Source organism: Astatotilapia calliptera, chromosome 13 (genome assembly GCF_964374335.1).
Source record: "Astatotilapia calliptera chromosome 13, fAstCal68.1, whole genome shotgun sequence".
Classification (NCBI taxonomy): domain Eukaryota; kingdom Metazoa; phylum Chordata; class Actinopteri; order Cichliformes; family Cichlidae; genus Astatotilapia; species Astatotilapia calliptera.
This window is the reverse complement of record NC_137434.1, coordinates 25,870,595-25,887,582: the sequence shown is the minus strand read 5'-3', so window position 1 is coordinate 25,887,582 and position 16,988 is coordinate 25,870,595. Positions and strand designations below refer to the sequence as shown.

The window sequence follows — 16,988 nt, the reverse complement described above, 5'->3', positions numbered from 1 at the left end:
TTGCCCCTGTGCTGCTTTGTCCACTGTGGAACTAAGGTATCTTTTTTCAGTTTTCAGGGAAGGTCTACTGTCTGGTTTTCCCGTGAGCTGCACCGGGAGGAGGATAACTGATGACAGAAGGCAGGGGTAGAAATAGGAGGGCTGGTGTTCGAGTTACAGTCTCATTAAAGATTCAGAGGGAAGAACACAGACTATACACACAGACGACAAACAGCCTCGTAGGTGGACGTGTAACAAGACACAAACCTACGCAAGGTCTTAGACATGCAAAAATGACACGATCACAGAGGCAGACATATAATGTAGGATGATTGCATGTGCGGTACATGCAATCAGACACTGACGCATGTGTACAACAAGGATGTTCTGTACTCACATCTTAATACAAGCAGGCCATAAAAACATGGAATCAAGCATAAGCATGCAGTCATAATCACAGTTACAGAACAGGATATTACACTGAAGTACATTATTTCCTGGATACTCATCACGGTAATAAACTTAAACCTTTACTACAAAATGTAATCATGGATATAAAATTTTGACACCTGTGTGTTTGTGCAGTATGTTTTTTCTTCATTATCTTCATGGTCATCAGAATCTCTTGTGTTTGGTGACACATGATGTCCTCATGTTTCATATCCTTCAGATGTTTACTTTTTCTAAATTTTAAACCTCATGTGTCTATAATGTAAATGTTTGTACAACATCCAGGGTTTTCCCACACATACAGATTAGACTGTGCCAGAAGTTGAGCATCTTTGCTACCAAAAAGGACTGATATCGCCTTGCTCCTGGCACGCAAACAGCAAATACAGGACTTCAAAGCCAGGTCCACAGTTCCGAAAAATATGTAACTGCAAAGATACAATTCAGGTTTTATAGTAAAAGTTTATAAAGAATGACTAAAATTCTCTGAGCAAATGGAGAATTTTCAGTTTCATAAAGAATCAGGATAAGTTGTGGAAAAACAGTATGTCTGCATAAAATAATCATAGAGGGTATGTTTGTAGACAGGTCTGAAGTTAAGAAAGATTGGGGGAGGGTATGATAGAAAGAGTATAAAAAGCCATGTTTCAGAAGGAACTGGGTTTCATGGCAAGGAATGTGTCATCATAAAGGAAGGACTTCAAAAGGATAGTGTAAAAATAGGATCCTCAAAGGATCAACCAACGGCAAACAGCTGTGAACGTCACTCTGGAATTAAAGTTCTTTTCCTCATTTTGCTGTAATAAACCAGGGATCTTTAAAGCAGAGTTGAGAAGTCTGAATAGACTAGAGGAAAACTAGGTGTTTTTCTGTTCTGTTTTGTTTTCTAATTTAACGACAACCCAAAAAAGCAGGAGGGAGTCAGCTGCTGGTGTAGAACGGTTTGCGGTAGTAAAAACATCTACCTGAACGCCAAAGACAAAAGCCAGACCTGCCTATCTGCAAAAACTGCTAAAGGCAGGCGGGGAGAAGAAGAGAACCTGTAAGCCTGCTCAGAAGGAAGACGATAGCAACACTTAGGAAAAAGCGAGACATGAGCGACGGAGCAAAAGGGAGTTTTTTGGAGGGAGACTTTGATATAGGCTGCAGGCTTAATGAGGACACAACCCAGGAGCCCCTGAGCAAGAAGCCAAGGGCTGAACTGGGAGCAAGTTATCTAGGCTCCTAAACCTACCCCAGTTTACCCCCTCTATTCTGGAACAAGGAAAGATGCCAGTGAAACGGAGGAACAACCCACAGAAGGGGCAAGAGGAAACAAAGATAAGAGTCAAGCCACATGTGTCACAAGCTGAAAAGGCAGGGCACAATAACCCAAGAACATGAATCAATGGGACAGATAAGATGAGGAAACAAAGTGAATGCTACCACAGAAGAGTAGGAAAACATCTTTAACCCTTGTATGGTGTTCGGGTCTGTGAGACCCGTGTTCAGTTTTTTTCAAAAGAAAAATTAAACAATTAATTATTTTTTCACGTGTAAATGTGTTGTGTCTTTCCACTCACTCCACTTGATTATAACTGATTTATTTATAACATTTTATATAAAAGAAAAACGAGAAGCACATTAATTCATAAATGTGATCTAACAAAGGTAAAGGGAAAAAATTAACCATGTTTGCTGTTCATATGTCTTGTAATTGGGATGAAGTAAACATCTGTTGAGTAATTTAACATAAAATTGTTTGATAGTGTTAATTTGGAAAGCCAAAACTCTAGCGGATCCACCAGACCCATGAACACTGGCTGAGTAACAAAAATACGAACACCACACAAGGGTTAAAATGCCCAGTTACACGACAGTGGAAGCTGTCTTTAGAGATGGAGCAGGGCGTATTAAGTGTGGACTTACACAAGTGTACGCTAAGGATATGCCAGATACCCACCCATCTGTTTATGGTGACAGGGTGGACATCCACAAGAGACTTGTGGATGTCCACCCTTCAAAAACTGAACCAGTGTATCGGCAAGCTATAAGGAATGCTCCTTACATGGATGAAATGATGATTCTTGATCAATCAATGGGAAGCTCATCTTAGGAAGTTACTTGACCCCAGCAACAGTTACTGGCAGACGAATACAGCCTTACACAGGAAGTGGAAGGCGAGGAGAATATCCACCTTTTCACTCCCTAAGTGCAACCAGTGATTGCAAAGAGGGAGTGTCAAAATGGGCTGACGTCCCCAAGCCCCTGCCACTTATAAACCACAAACAAGCGGTTTAGTATGGAGCCATAATATGAATATTACGACTCAGAGTTCTGAAATCCATTAAACTGATGATGACTTTGTTTAAATTCAATAATCTATAGTAACAGTTTATAATGAAGGTAATGATTCATTGAGAAAATAAGAACGTGCAATTTCACAGTAAATAAGGATAAGCTGTAAAAAACAGGAAATGTGCTTGAAATAATCATGAAGGCCAAGCTGAGACATGTCTGCAGTTAAGAGCGGAAAGATATGATAGAAAGTACGTGAGTAAACTGGAGTACAGAACTGGGAAAATCAGAGGATCGACCAATGCCAGCTCTGAATGGATTGCTGGAATTGAAGTTCTTTAGCTGATTTTGCCAAAATGGCCCAAAGACTTTAAAGGAGTGAGGCTGTATTGGCCATGCAACGTTTATATCACTCTCTCCAAATGTAGTATTAGATATCCAGTCTCAGTTCTCTTGATTAAATTTTATTATGATGTGCCTGTGATTTCTTTCTTTGGCACTTAAACTTGCCTTTTGTTTAAGCCAGTAAGCCAGCTGATCCCACTTTGAGTAATACTCTCAGAACACAAACTCTGGCCTTTTAAATGGATACCTGGTCCAGACTTCCTGTATAGGGACACCTGAGATATTACAGGTACGCGTGGTTGTAAAGAAATTATTAAATATTTTTCGGTTTTTTCATTCAAGTATTTTGTGACAAAAAATAAATGAGACATGTATTCAGTCGCATTTCCTGATCAACTCCGTCTTCCTGTCCTGCAGTTGTAAAAGCAGCCCTAAGCAGCCATGGAGAGCGTTACACATTTCCAGAGCCAGTCGATCCCAGAGCAGAACAAGGACTACTACTGCCATATTCAACACAGTGAAGCCTGAGTACATTCGACCGCCAGAGAAAAGACACACTAGAAAAGCAGCTGAATGATATCCAGGACAAACCTGGCCAGGCGGGAAAGAAAGCATGAGACAGGAAGGAACAAGGATAAATGATTAGCTTAACCTACAAGTTATGACCATGGTGATATCCACAATGTAATATGGCGTTATTTTCAAGGACAGTGGTGAAAAATGCTAAAATGAGTCACTAAATATACGGAAACACAGATTTTCAATGCATTTCCTTATTTTTATACTAGCCTAAAAAAAAATAACATAAAAGAACCAAACTCATTGACCTGAGTTGTTTTTTTCTCCCCACAAGAAGTTAAGTCCTCACAGGGTGTTTATAGACTCCACATCATCAGCACCAAATGCTTATATAGTCATGTCATGTTTTGATTGCATGAGGCATCCAATGTGACCTTCTTAAATGCACACAACAGCAGAAAACAGTGTGTGTGTGTGATTTGTGAGCTCAAAATGATTCATCTGCATCCAGTTCAGTGTTATTGAGGTCAGCATGTGTCACTCTTATCTAGAAAAACAATACTGAATAGAAGAGAATAGAAAAAAATAGCCCTTATTGTCATTGTACATGTTCAATGAAACTGTGGGTGCTTCATGCTAACTGTGCAGGAATAAAATAAGGATGGAGGACGGTGCTTGCCTACCAACTATACAGTGACTACATTAATGTTTATAGCAACTAGAAAGATGGAAACATTTAAGTTAAATAATTTTACTGTATTTAAAGGTAAATTAGTAGTTTGAAACAGATGTTATAAAGGTATATAGCATCAATCATCCCGTTTCCACAGAAGCTAAAGCAGACAGCAACCATCAGGGAAAACGTTCTCATCAGTTGCGTGCCTTTGGTTGGTTAATGTTTCCGTTCACCATCCATTTCTTAAAGTGTTGGTGCCGGTTGGTTTTCTCTAGAAAGGGAAAGGGGAAGGGCGTGTGTAGGTCTAATTGAGCTGCACCTGGTTGAAAGGCAGCCAAATTAAATGAGCTGTCGTTTAGTCCTAATACCCCATTCAGGCTTCAGCTGTATTAGTTTGGCTACTCTTTCCAGACATTTAAAACAAAGACTTTACATTGCTCAAAAATTTAAATAGTACAACACTTTTATATATTATTTATTTAAATAGCATATCTCAGAAATCTCAGGCCAAAGCATCAACAAGTTACACACTCAACTGTTTGCGTGTCCGATGCACACGCAAGCTCATTTGAGACAGGAAGGTTAAAAAGTGAAGCAGGAAATGGTGATCAAGCACGATCAAAGGAGGGGTTGACAATTACAAGCCCATGTGTGCATATGAAAATGAGCATGCATGTGCGTGCAGCAGTATAAAGTGCCAACCGATATCACCAGCAACAGCTGTAGTCGCCTGTCCGAACTAATAGCAAAGCAGGAAACCTCTGAGATTTTATCTTAATAATCGCACAAAAGTTCTCTTTCACTTTAAAAAAAAAATATGTATATATATATATACACACAACCTCAACAGTACTTTCAGTTTCAGCTATAAAAAGTGAAAATTTATTGTGATGTAAACAGAAACTAAAGCTCTTGTGGCAACAGGCTGCGGTTTGAGTGTGGGGAGAGGTGTTGCTCATTATCATCAAAAAGGCATGCCAACAACACAAAGGTGAGAAACCCAGCCCATTCAGGGCATAAGAGCTGTCAAAAGGTCATGCTCTCCCATGAATCGGCCTCTTTGGTAAACGTGAAATGTAGTGGCCTTGTCTTTATGTAACAAACTGCACATCGAGTATCTACAACACCTGCATTTTTTTTTACTAAAGTGTATCAGCAAATGCCCAACATTAACAGAATTTCTTCCCCCCATCAGCATTTACAAATAAGGATCCTATTCATGAATTTAGAGTAATAAAGCTGCCAAAAAAGCTTCAGTGTATTTCAGTTTCCACTCTACCCTCAGTTTTCTGACTTAGGTATTTAAAGCAAGAGAAAAGGTCTTTGTGAGGGAAAGGAATGGAGTAACAAATTGGTTAATGGTAGAAGATAAAAAGTAAGAAAAATATAGAACAAAAAAAGTATACTGTGTCCTCAACATTGTCTGAAAAAAGTAGTAAGAACTAAAAGGGAACTGGGCGAGCTCGTCCTTAACCTAAGCTCTTTCTCTTATCCTTCACCTCTCGTGCAATTTTAAAGAAAGATTTATTTCTTTTCCACTGCTCCAGTAAGATTAACGAAATAGAGCCCTGTAGCTTTTGCCTAATCTTACAAACAAACAGACAGCACTCATCACATGCACCTTGGCGTCAGCAAAGACATAAGCAGGCACTCTCTTCAGCTGCTGTACCCATATGTCTTGAATTGTTGTCTTTCACTATAAAATCTTTATTTGTGTTAAGATAATAAGACTCAAGAGACCATAAAGCAATCAGGCACAGCATTAAAACCACTGCCAGGTGAAGTGAATAACATTCATATTCTCTTTACAATGCAATGATGTGCTGAAAAACCTTGAGCCTTAACCCACAGCGAAGCACTCCCCCATCCGGATATTACCACCTGCAACACCATAAGAACTGGACAGGACCAACTTGAGGAAGACAATAAAGACTATATAGTCTTATCTGGGCCTTTAAATTCCCAGATTCCAAATCCGACTAAGCAACAATAGGACGGCTACTACCGAATAAAGGCTCCACTCCCAACACCCCCGTGTTAGACACAGCAGGAAACATTCAGAGATCCTGTGTCCATGACCCAATGGATAAGTTGCTTTGGTGGTACAAGAAGAACGTGCACAAAGTAGGCAGGTGGTTTTTATGTTCTGGCAAATCAGTTTCATGTTGGGTTTCACTTGCCCAAAATGCAATCCACAAAAGCAGCATTCTCCCAAATCTTTTCAAAGGATACTCGGTTATTTTAACCCGGTGCATTAGCTGCATATGTGGCATTTGTGGCTCTACCTTGGTTCTATCTCAGGAAAATGAGGACTCAAAAAGCAAGCACATATTATGGCAGCTGCTCACATAAATATGATTTATACAAATGCTTGTCTGAATCTGAAATGAACCACTTGCAATGAGTGGAAGGAATGATCCATTTGTTTCTTAGGTTTAACTTGTTTAATGTCATTTGTTTTTTAAAATGAGTCACATACTGAGCATGTATCCTCACAGCTCCTTAACAGATCAGCCTACCAACAAATGACTGCCTTGCAAGCAAACGCACAAGAACCTAACCGTGACTCTGGCAAAAAAGGAAAGCGCCCTAAGCGCAGGCTCTTTAAAGCAACACTATGGAAAATGGCTGGTGGTTTAACGCTCCCCTTCCTCTTTTACTCCCTACCTTGCAGAAACAAGGCCATAGAATCGTGCCCACTGTCTGACCCACTTTCCATGACAGACGTAATCTCCCTGCACAAACTTCAGCCTGTTTACCAGCCCAGGGGAGTGTAAGCCGGACCGGGCGGAATGTGCCAAGCTCCTCACACAGCGGGAGGAAAGCTGCCGCTCAGCTGTACCGACGATTACACCCGCTGAGCTCATCGGCCCTCTCTGATAAAACTACACACCACAGGCACGTGCACACTTAAAGAACGCTGCAAACACAAAAAATCTCCTCTCAGCACGAGCACACTGTATCATTAAGGTTTAAAAGGGTGCCAGCACACAGATGTTTGGCAAGTGGCTGAGTGGTTGGTTTGAAACTCAAATATAATCACTCAATGCAAGGATCCTGTCATGATTGGCAGCTTTAATTTGTCTGAGTGAATGTGCAATAAAAAGGCTTCTATACAGTTCACATAAACGCATTCATTCAATTTGTCCACTTATCTTCGACAGTCTACTTATCAGGCTGTCTTGACAAAGTAATACAACAATGTAGCGCTATGTTGTGCTGCTATGTTTTAAAAATGTACTGTAACAAATCTCCTGCAGCAGTATTTTTCAGATTAAGTGCAAAACACACCCAGAAAAAATATGGAAGATATGTAGAATTTTCCTTTTAATTGTGAAAGACTATCATTGATCTTCGCACTAAAGACGTTTTGTCAAAACTATTTCTGAACATTTGCTTCGTAATGACAACATTTCATCATGCAAACAGGCTTCGGGAATCCAAAATCCCTCACAGAAACAAAAATGCGTTACCAAAACTGCCATAAAGTCAACTGCTCATACTTCTTCTTCAAATATTGAAAGCCACTTTTAAAAGGCCGATAGGGGGTAAGCACATTAGTAATTCTGTTGGTGTTTAGCACAGTTTCATGGTGCTACTGAAGCTGTTCATCTACAAAATCATGCTAAATATTTAATTGAAATTAAAAAACGTAAACATTTTAGATGAAAAGGGTTCATTCCTTTTTTTTCCAGTCCAGACCGAGGCGAGACTGTGAGGCCTCCCTGTGTCCCCACAGACTGGGTAACTAAGGATACAGGCAGCACTGAACCTCCATTAAGACATCAGAGCTGCACTCCCGTCTGACACCGACAGCTCCGATTTCCTTCCTGAAATTGAGACTCTAAAGCATGCTGAGAACATGAACACACACTCGGGCCTGTAGCCAACACACCCTATGTAAATGTGCAAACGTGTATATGCAATACTTGCACTCTCCCCTCTGTTACACAACAAATCCTGGCCCAGTAGAAGCTGAAGGTTCCACAATTTATAGCAGTGATGAATTGCAGGATTCTTATGCAGGTCTGCACTGTGACGCAGGATTAGGGATTAGTGAGATAAGAAATCAGATTTAACTCTGGATTTTCAGCGTTACAAAGCAGTTCGCTCCTTTTCCTCTGTTATGTTCAGGGGATCGATAAGTATAAAATCACCACCTACTGACCAATCAATGCTCTTGGAAACAGAATCCCCATTCGTTGGAGATCACTCTGGCTTTGGTGCATGGATAGTTAAAAAGTCTTTAGTTCTATAAGTCATCAACAAATGACAGCAATTCTCAGCTGAGAGAACTTTAATTCTTGTTTCTTTTAATTCCATATATAATGTAATAATAATATATTTATATAATAAAGTTTACTAAAGATTTACAAATGATATTCACCAATATGAACCTTTTTTTTTTTAGTTTGTTCTTGTCTTGTCCCCCTACTGTCAGGTCACAGTTGAAAAAGCAAACATTACGCTAACATAAATTCAGTGGAGGACAAAATTTTAATTGTAGTCAGACTTTATTTGGCAATGACATTGAAAGCATATAAACTTACACGACTAACAGTCGACACTGTTCTTTAACAGCTTAATGCCTGCAGTAACTGTTTTGCTTTCAAATTCCTAATACTTGTTGAATATTTGTCATTCATCAGTGTTTCTACACACTTTATTGTGAACATGTCGAAAAACCTGTGCTGCTCTGCTTGGTCGGTTATCAGCATTGCTACAATATGAAGACATATTCTGAGAACTGTTTAAATCTTCTTCATAATACAGGGTCTGATTCTAGACACCAGATCTAGACGTGTTTGGTCACTGATACAAACCCATATTTCCCAATAACACTGTGCACAACTTATATGTTTGCAGAAAACTGATTGCAACAGAGCACGTTATATACGCAACACTTTTCGCACCATGCATCTGTAGCTAGAACTCTTTGAAAGCCTACTTTCCTGCTTTCTTTTTAAGCTTAAATTAAATAAAAATGTGATAGAACTATACAGTTTATAATTATTTGAATTTCCTATTCTGAAACAAATTTTAAAAAGCTGTGGGGTTGGTTCAGTGACAAAATTAAATGCACTGGCTGCTACAACTTGCCAACATTTCCTCATTAGAGTTCACAATAAAAGGCAGACAATGGAAGTAAGATCAGGGGCAGATGGTGTTAATGCACGTCCCTCTTCTCTGTGACATTTCCAGAAAGGGGAAGGGAAGTGGTGAGATCTACACCAGCTACCCAAACCAGACAGAAAGGAAAAAGAAAAAGAGATGAGGAGAAGGGGGGGGGAGACAGAGAGGTGAAATGAGATGGGAGACAGAGAAGGAGAGGAGGGGGGAAGTCATTAACTCGCAATCAAGCTCTGGGAATGGCAAAAGAGTCCGTGCATTTGCTTAAGCAATGTACCCTTTCTCACTCACCCCTCCCTGTGACAGGTCAGCACCCAGGATGGATGGGATGTAAACTAATACCTGCATCTCTGAAGCCTGCATTGCACACAAAGATACAGTCAGCCAATGCCAAGCAGAGAGCTGTATCTTAGCGAAGCTGCCTCTGATTTCCACTTAGATAAACACACAGTCAAAACAGGTGCATATGTGTGTGCGTCTGAGAGACAAAGATCAGCGCTCTGCAGCTGCAGCACTCCCTGTCATGACTTTACTCGCAGAGTAAGTGAGTGAGTGAGTGGACATTACCAAATGAGGTAAAGTAGCGTTAATGAAGGAGCAGTTCATTCCCGGAGCCGTTTGCAGAACAAAGACAGTTATTAGCGGGCAGCAGGATGGCTATTGTCGCACTACACCCGCTGTTTTAATTATCAAGCAAAGTCAGGTGGCCTGCGAACTCACTGCGATATAAATGATGAGGTCCTCTTATTGTCCCGAGCCTGCGGTCGGTCTCAGTTGCTTAGCCTTCCAACCAACTTGCAGAGGCTAAGGAGCTAGCTATCGTCCCACCGGCTCAGAAGGAAAAAAACAAAAACATGGAAAAAACGGCAGAAGATTTCGTCCTAATTTCTCCGCGTCTTAGCTGCTTAAAAAAATAAAATAATAATAAAAAAAATAATAAAGCGTATCACGTAGGAAAAATAAATAAAATGGAAGCAGATTAGGGTTTTTTGGTATTTGCTCTCCCCTTCCAGGAGTCGTGAATTGCAGACGCTCACCGTAAGAGAAAATATCCACGGTGCTTTCTCTTTATTTTAAATGACAGCCTCTCCGCGGTGCGCTGTCCTTTGTTGTGAGCATCTCAACGTAAACACGGAGCCGACCCGTTCTGCCCGTTCTCCGCCTGCGAGCGTGCGCTGTAGGCGGGGACAGTGAGAGTGACGCCGCCGCACAGCATCCTGGGACTTGAAGTTTTACCTCCCCCAACTTGTACGAGACCTGTCAGGCTTTTCAGTTTACACAATTATTAGCGTAAGTTAAAGATATGTATATATATATATAGCAATATTTCAGGTTTACAGATATTGGGAATGCAGATAATTTATTTCTTGTTAATTTATCCTGGGTTAATTTATCCAGTTATATGAACTGGACGGGCAACAAGGGCGATAGGGCGGCCTTTAGCTCAAGTAGCATTGCTTTTCCATTTTCTTTTTTTTTAAAAAAGGAAAGAGTATTTACTTTGTTACTCACACAAAGCTGAGGTTATAAATTATGATAAGCAGCAAGACCCGTTAAATTTACACATAGGAGTAAGGTTCAGTCCTATGATTAATAAACCTATACACTAGGTCAAAGTTAAACAAAAAATAATTACAACTGAACATGGATAGCAGACTTAGAGAGAAATCTAGTCTCAGTTACTAAAGTGCAGAAACCTCTGTCTTTGATTGCAAAGCAGGAGACAAGCAGGAGAGACATTATCTCTAGTTCCTGGTGTGAAAATATGAACTCACCACACACACAGACACAACAGTTGACTGTTAGCGCACAATATCGTCACCGCATTTCCATTTGTTTTGAAATTTTTAAGTGAAACTACATCATACGGACAAGCATACTGGGCCACCAACACTTTACATGTACAGGAGCTGCTTGGTCATGTAAACTCATGCCATCAAGGTCCTGGTGCACAATTTTTGTGCTGATGTTAATGCCAGAGGAGTTTTTGAACTGTGTGAAATATGTGCCCCAGCAGCTGGCAACCCCGCTCTTTAACTTTACATTGTCTTCCACTTGGTGCCTGAATTTCACGTTGCCATAATAACACATAATCGATCATGGAATATCTAGGAGGGAAGAAATTTCACCAAATTACTTGTTACAGTACCACACACGAATTCAGTGAGCTTTTTAAAATGGCCCATTCTTTCACTAATGTTTGAAAAGTTAGAATGCATGGCCAGGTGCTTGATTTTATACTGATTGCTGCAGAAGAACTAAACTACTATTAACCAAATAATTAAGTTAATCTCAAGATACAGTAGCTTATCTGCCTTGTGGGTCTTTTCATTACCAAACTAACATAATTTACCATGACCTTTAACTTTACCTTTATGGACAGGTTGGACCCCCAAGACCTGTCCATAACATTAATGCTGATATAGATACTGGCGGCTTAGACTGACAGATGTTCTGACAGGCCAGTGTTTGCTAGGCTCCCCTAATTCAAGACAGTGAACTGGACAACACCACTGTGTTTGTTCTGCTGGTGACTTTAAAGTATTTTAATGGACTACTTTCTAATCCAGATCTGCTAACTTCTGGCTTTTTTTTTTTTTCACTTTGCTTTCTTTACTTTATGTGTAAAAGCCAAAATTTTGGTGGCTAAATTGCTAACTGGCTAAATCGCTAATGGCTTCAAGATTAGGAATATAAAACCAGTGGCTCAAGCAATAGTGGCTGCATACATCTGTCATATACAAGCTATGGTCTAAGACTATACTCATATAGTATACTAACTCATACTAACTCTTTGTTATTTTTTGCCCGCTCTTCAACCTCTTCAACCTGAGCCTGAGGTTGGGAAGAGTCCCACAGCTCTGGAAAACCTCCTGTGTTGTACCAGTGCCAAAGACTTCACGCCCCAAGGACCTCAACAGCTACAGGCCGGTGGCTCTGACATCCCACCTGATGAAGACCCTGGAGCGGTTGGTCCTGGCTCAGCTTCGGCGCCTAATAAGCTCATCACTGGACCCACTTCAGTTTGCCTACCAGCCTGGCATTGGAGCGGATGATGCCGTCATTCACCTCCTACATCGTTCCCTCGCTCACCTGGAGACCGCTGGAAGCACTGTGAGAATCATGTTCTTTGATTTCTCCAGTGCCTTCAACACCATTCTTCCCTCGGTTCTAAAGGACAAGCTGGTGAACTCTGGAGTGGACCATCACCTCACTACCTGGATCCTGGACTACCTCACCGACCGACCACAGTATGTGAGGACTCAGGGCTGTGTGTCGGACAGGGTCGTCTGCAGTACGGGGGCCCCACAGGGAACGGTTCTGGCTCCGTTCCTCTTCACCATCTACACTGCAGACGTCTCCCACAATTCCACCCAGTGCTTCCTGCAGAAGTTCTCTGATGACTCTGCAATAGTCGGCCTCATCACTGATGGGGACGACAAGGAGTACAGAGGTCTGACCCAAGACTTTGTGGACTGGTGCCAGCTGAACTACCTCCAGATCAACGCCAGTAAAACCAAGGAACTGGTGGTAGACTTCCGCAGGCACAAGCATTCTCCACTGCAACCACTGAACATCCAAGGTATGGACATTGAGGCTGTGGACAGCTACAGGTACCTTGGTGTTCATCTGAACAATAGACTGGACTGGACTCATAACTCAGACGCCCTCTACAGGAAAGGGCAGAGCAGGTTGTACCTGCTGCGGAGACTCAGGTCGTTTGGGGTGGAGGGCCCACTCCTGAAGACCTTCTATGACTCTGTTGTGGCTTCTGCTATCTTTTATGGCGTGGTCTGCTGGGGCGGCAGCATCTCTGCTGGGGACAGGAAGAGACTGAACAGGGTGATCCGAAGGGCCAGCTCTGTTCTAGGATGCCCTCTGGACCCAGTGGAGGTGGTGAGTGACAGGAGAACGGCTGCTAAGCTGTCATCCCTGATGGACAACATCTCCCACCCCATGCAGCAGACTGTGACAGCACTGAGCAGCTCCTTCAGTGGGAGACTGCGGCACCCACGGTGTGGGACGGAGAGATTTCGCAGGTCTTTCCTCCCCACTGCTGTCAGACTCCATAATAAAGACTTTAACTGATCAAGCACACACATCCATACATATGCAATAATACTAAGTGCAATAATCCTTTCTGTCATCGTTGTATTTTTACTCAGTTGTATATAGTATTTGTATTTGTATTCTATTTTTATCTTATTGTATATTTATTTTATTTTATTCTACTGTATATAGTATTTTATTTTATTCTATTCTGTACAGTTGTGTACTGTATTTATTCTTATTGTATTCTAATTTTTGCCTCATAACTTTTGCACTGTCCACTTCCTGCTGTGACAAAACAAATTTCCCACGTGTGGGACTAATAAAGGTTATCTTATCTTATCTTATCTTATGAAGGGGAAACGACCATACACAGTTTGTAGGAAATTCAGAATAAGTATAGAATAATATATCAGTTAAAGGTGTGTCTAAAACGATATGTTTTATGAAATAATATAAAAAAGGGGGGGAAAAGTGAAACAATTTACATCTATCTATTTTTTAGCCACTTATTTATCTCTGCTGCCACGAGGACTGATACAGGACATCTCAATAACTCTTTAACACCAAGCAGGTATGCACGTATGCCTAGCAGAGAATCATCTGTTTTCTCATGTTAATGAGATCATGTTAAATTGTCATGTTAACCGTTTATTTCAACTGTTAACCAAGGAACAGTTGGCAACAGCGGCACCACCATGCCGTTTGACAATTACATGTAACTACTAAAGTTACTTCCCAGCATTGCTGCTGATACATTGGTACAGCTGGCCGTTAACACACACAAGGGTAACGACGGCTCGTATCTTTCACATTATGTACTTTTGCAAAGCCTTCTTAATATCTCTGCTTTTAAGAGTTTGGTAATGCTCCAAAGTAGAGTTTCAAAATAAAACCTTTATATTTCAAACATATGTGCGTGCACAAGACTCACGTAGTTCATGCAAAGTAGGATTATAAGTATGAGTTGTATGCATGAGTCAGTCAAGTAGTAGTAGATCTGGAAAGACTAGTTGACTTTCACGACACTGTATTTTAATTATGCACTCACTACAGATGTGGTAATAGATAATGGTAATAGACTGTCTTAGTAGGCATTTGCACTGTCTCTACTAGAATAAATGCACTGAAACTGAAATTATTTTTATTAAAAAAGTAAAATCTTCTTTTAATCCACATTTGGATGAAATAAATGCTCATATCTAATAAAAATAAAGTAAAATGATTTGATAAAGACCAAAACATTATGAGGTTCTTTTGAACACCAGCTATTCTGCTTTGCTGCCTCTCCCCTTTCACGTCAGTCTGTGAGATTCATGTGATAATAACTCTGTAGACATGCTGTACATGACTTCACTTTCAGTGAAAACACCTTACATACCATTTTTTAAAAGCTTTATCCTGGGTGGAGCTAACTGGAATGAAAGTTGTGTTACTGTCTGTCTTGCTGCCGCCGTCATTTTTGTCTTTATCTCCACCACGCTGCATGCCATCTTTTTCCTTTTTCCTCCAGTTCGTGAGTGTGTGAGCATGAGCGAGTCTGCGGGTGTTTTCCAGAAATCATCTTTTTGTTTTAGAAACCAACTTAACAGTTTTTAATGTGGTGAATTATCGGCTTTGTATTTGTTTTTGTTTGAGTCAAAATATTTCAGTATCCAGGACATGGACTCAGTCAGTGGAACGAAACTTTTCGGAGCTGTTTGCATAACGAGTCTGAGCTTTTTCAATGACAAAGCTGTCATTGCACACCTGAAGCATTAATACAAAGCTTGTGTTCCTGTCTAGTTTATATTAGAGCCAAGCCAGTATGTCTTGATTGGGGATAAAATAGTGCATACACAGCACCAGGTATGCTTATATAATATGTGGATCCAGAAACTTTAGCAGACCCATTGGTTTTTGTACAATGACACAATGTTTGTATAACCCCAGCCTAAAAAAAAGCTGGGACACAGTTTAAAGTTTAAATAGAACCAGAAAGCAACGATCTGCAAATAATATAAATCTATTGTGTATTAACAATAGAAAACATAAAATATATCAAATCTTTAATGTTGAAACAAGGAAAAAATTATCTCATTTTGAATTTAACGGCAGCAACAAGTTTCAAAACTAAAAGGACAGGGCAACAAAAGCCTAGAAGTAAATGTTACTGATAAGCAGCGCCTGGTGGATAATTTTGCAAATAAATAGGTTAATTGGCAACAGGTTAGTAACTTGATTGGGTCTAAAAAGAACATCTTAGGGAGGCAGAGTTTCTCAAGGTGGGCAGAGGTTCACCATTCTGTACAAAGACTGGGCCCAGACATTGTGGCATCATTTCTGAATAATGTTCATCAATGTAAAATTGTGAAGAGTTTGTCATTGTTTGCAGTTCATAGCGTTAAAAAGAGGTTCAGAGAATCTGGATAAATATTTGCACAAGGAGACAAGGCAAAAAAACCCCATACTGAATGCCTGTGATGTTCAGGCCCTCGGGCAGCATTGCATTAAAAACACACATGATTCTGTCGTGTAAGTCACTACATGGGATGGGAGACATTTTCAGAAATCATTGTCTGTCCATTCACAAATGCAAGTTAAAGCCATATGTGAACATGATCCAGAAATGCTGTCATCTTCTCTGGGCCAAAGCTTATTCAGAATAGGCTGAAGTAAAGTGGAACGGTTTTCTGTGGTCTTTGAAATTTTCAGTGGAAAACATGGAAACCATGCTCTCGAGACCAAAGTGGAAAGGATTCATCCGGCTTGTTATGAGCGCTCAGTATAAAAGTCCACATCTCTCATGGCATTGGGAGTGTATTAATGCCTATGGGATTGGTAGTTAGCACATCTGCTCCCATCCAATGACCTGTTTTTTTAGGGAAGGCCCCGCATATTTCAGCAAGACAATGCAAAAACGCATAATGCAGCTATTAAAACAGCATGACCTCATACAAGAAGAGGTGGTGAGCTGGCCGGTCTTCATTCCAGAGTTTTAACCAAATAAAAACATTTGGATGACACCAAAAAATGACAAAGAAAATCATGAAAAACATTTTACATAGCATCCCAACTTTTTTGGAATTGGGGTTGCATGACTGCTATAAATATTAATGTATTCCTCTGCCAGTTAAATAAACGAGGAGCTTGTGACTGAGTGACAGAGAAGTGGAGAGTTTTTAAGTACTTGTTTTTTAAATTATTTTTATTATTATTTATCCCCATGTATGTGTTTCCATTTGCAGTTTTTGTCTTATTTGGTGTTAATGTCTGTTTTTTTAGTACAGTACTTGGAAGATTTTCTCCTATGGGAGAAAATACAGTAACCCTATCTTATCTTGTCTCCCATTTGTTATGGCCATGTGGCCCAGTTTGTAAGAGTCGTCCTCTGTGATCTTTCAGGCCTTTTGGTGTTGTTAAGTTGGACAGTAAATCAATTCTCTTCTAAGAATGATCTCTCATAAAGCTTTTGTTATATATCCGATAGGTTTATTTTGGTTTTCCTAACGATGGCTTCCTTCTCTTGCGTTGACATATCCTTGGACCTTGTTTGGAGACTTCCAGTAAACAGCTACCAAAT

At 40.4% G+C, this 16,988-nt stretch overlaps 1 protein-coding gene across 1 annotated transcript in view; it reads right to left on the bottom strand.

Moving 5' to 3' along the window:
* peli1b (pellino E3 ubiquitin protein ligase 1b) overlaps window positions 1-10,525 on the bottom strand; it is a 47,476-nt gene extending 36,951 nt beyond the window's left edge. The window contains exon 1 of the mRNA XM_026191019.2: window positions 10,097-10,525. The gene's annotated coding sequence lies outside the window, so the exon portion shown is untranslated. The remainder of the gene's footprint in view (window positions 1-10,096) is intronic.
* Between the last annotated feature and the right edge of the window lie 6,463 nt (window positions 10,526-16,988).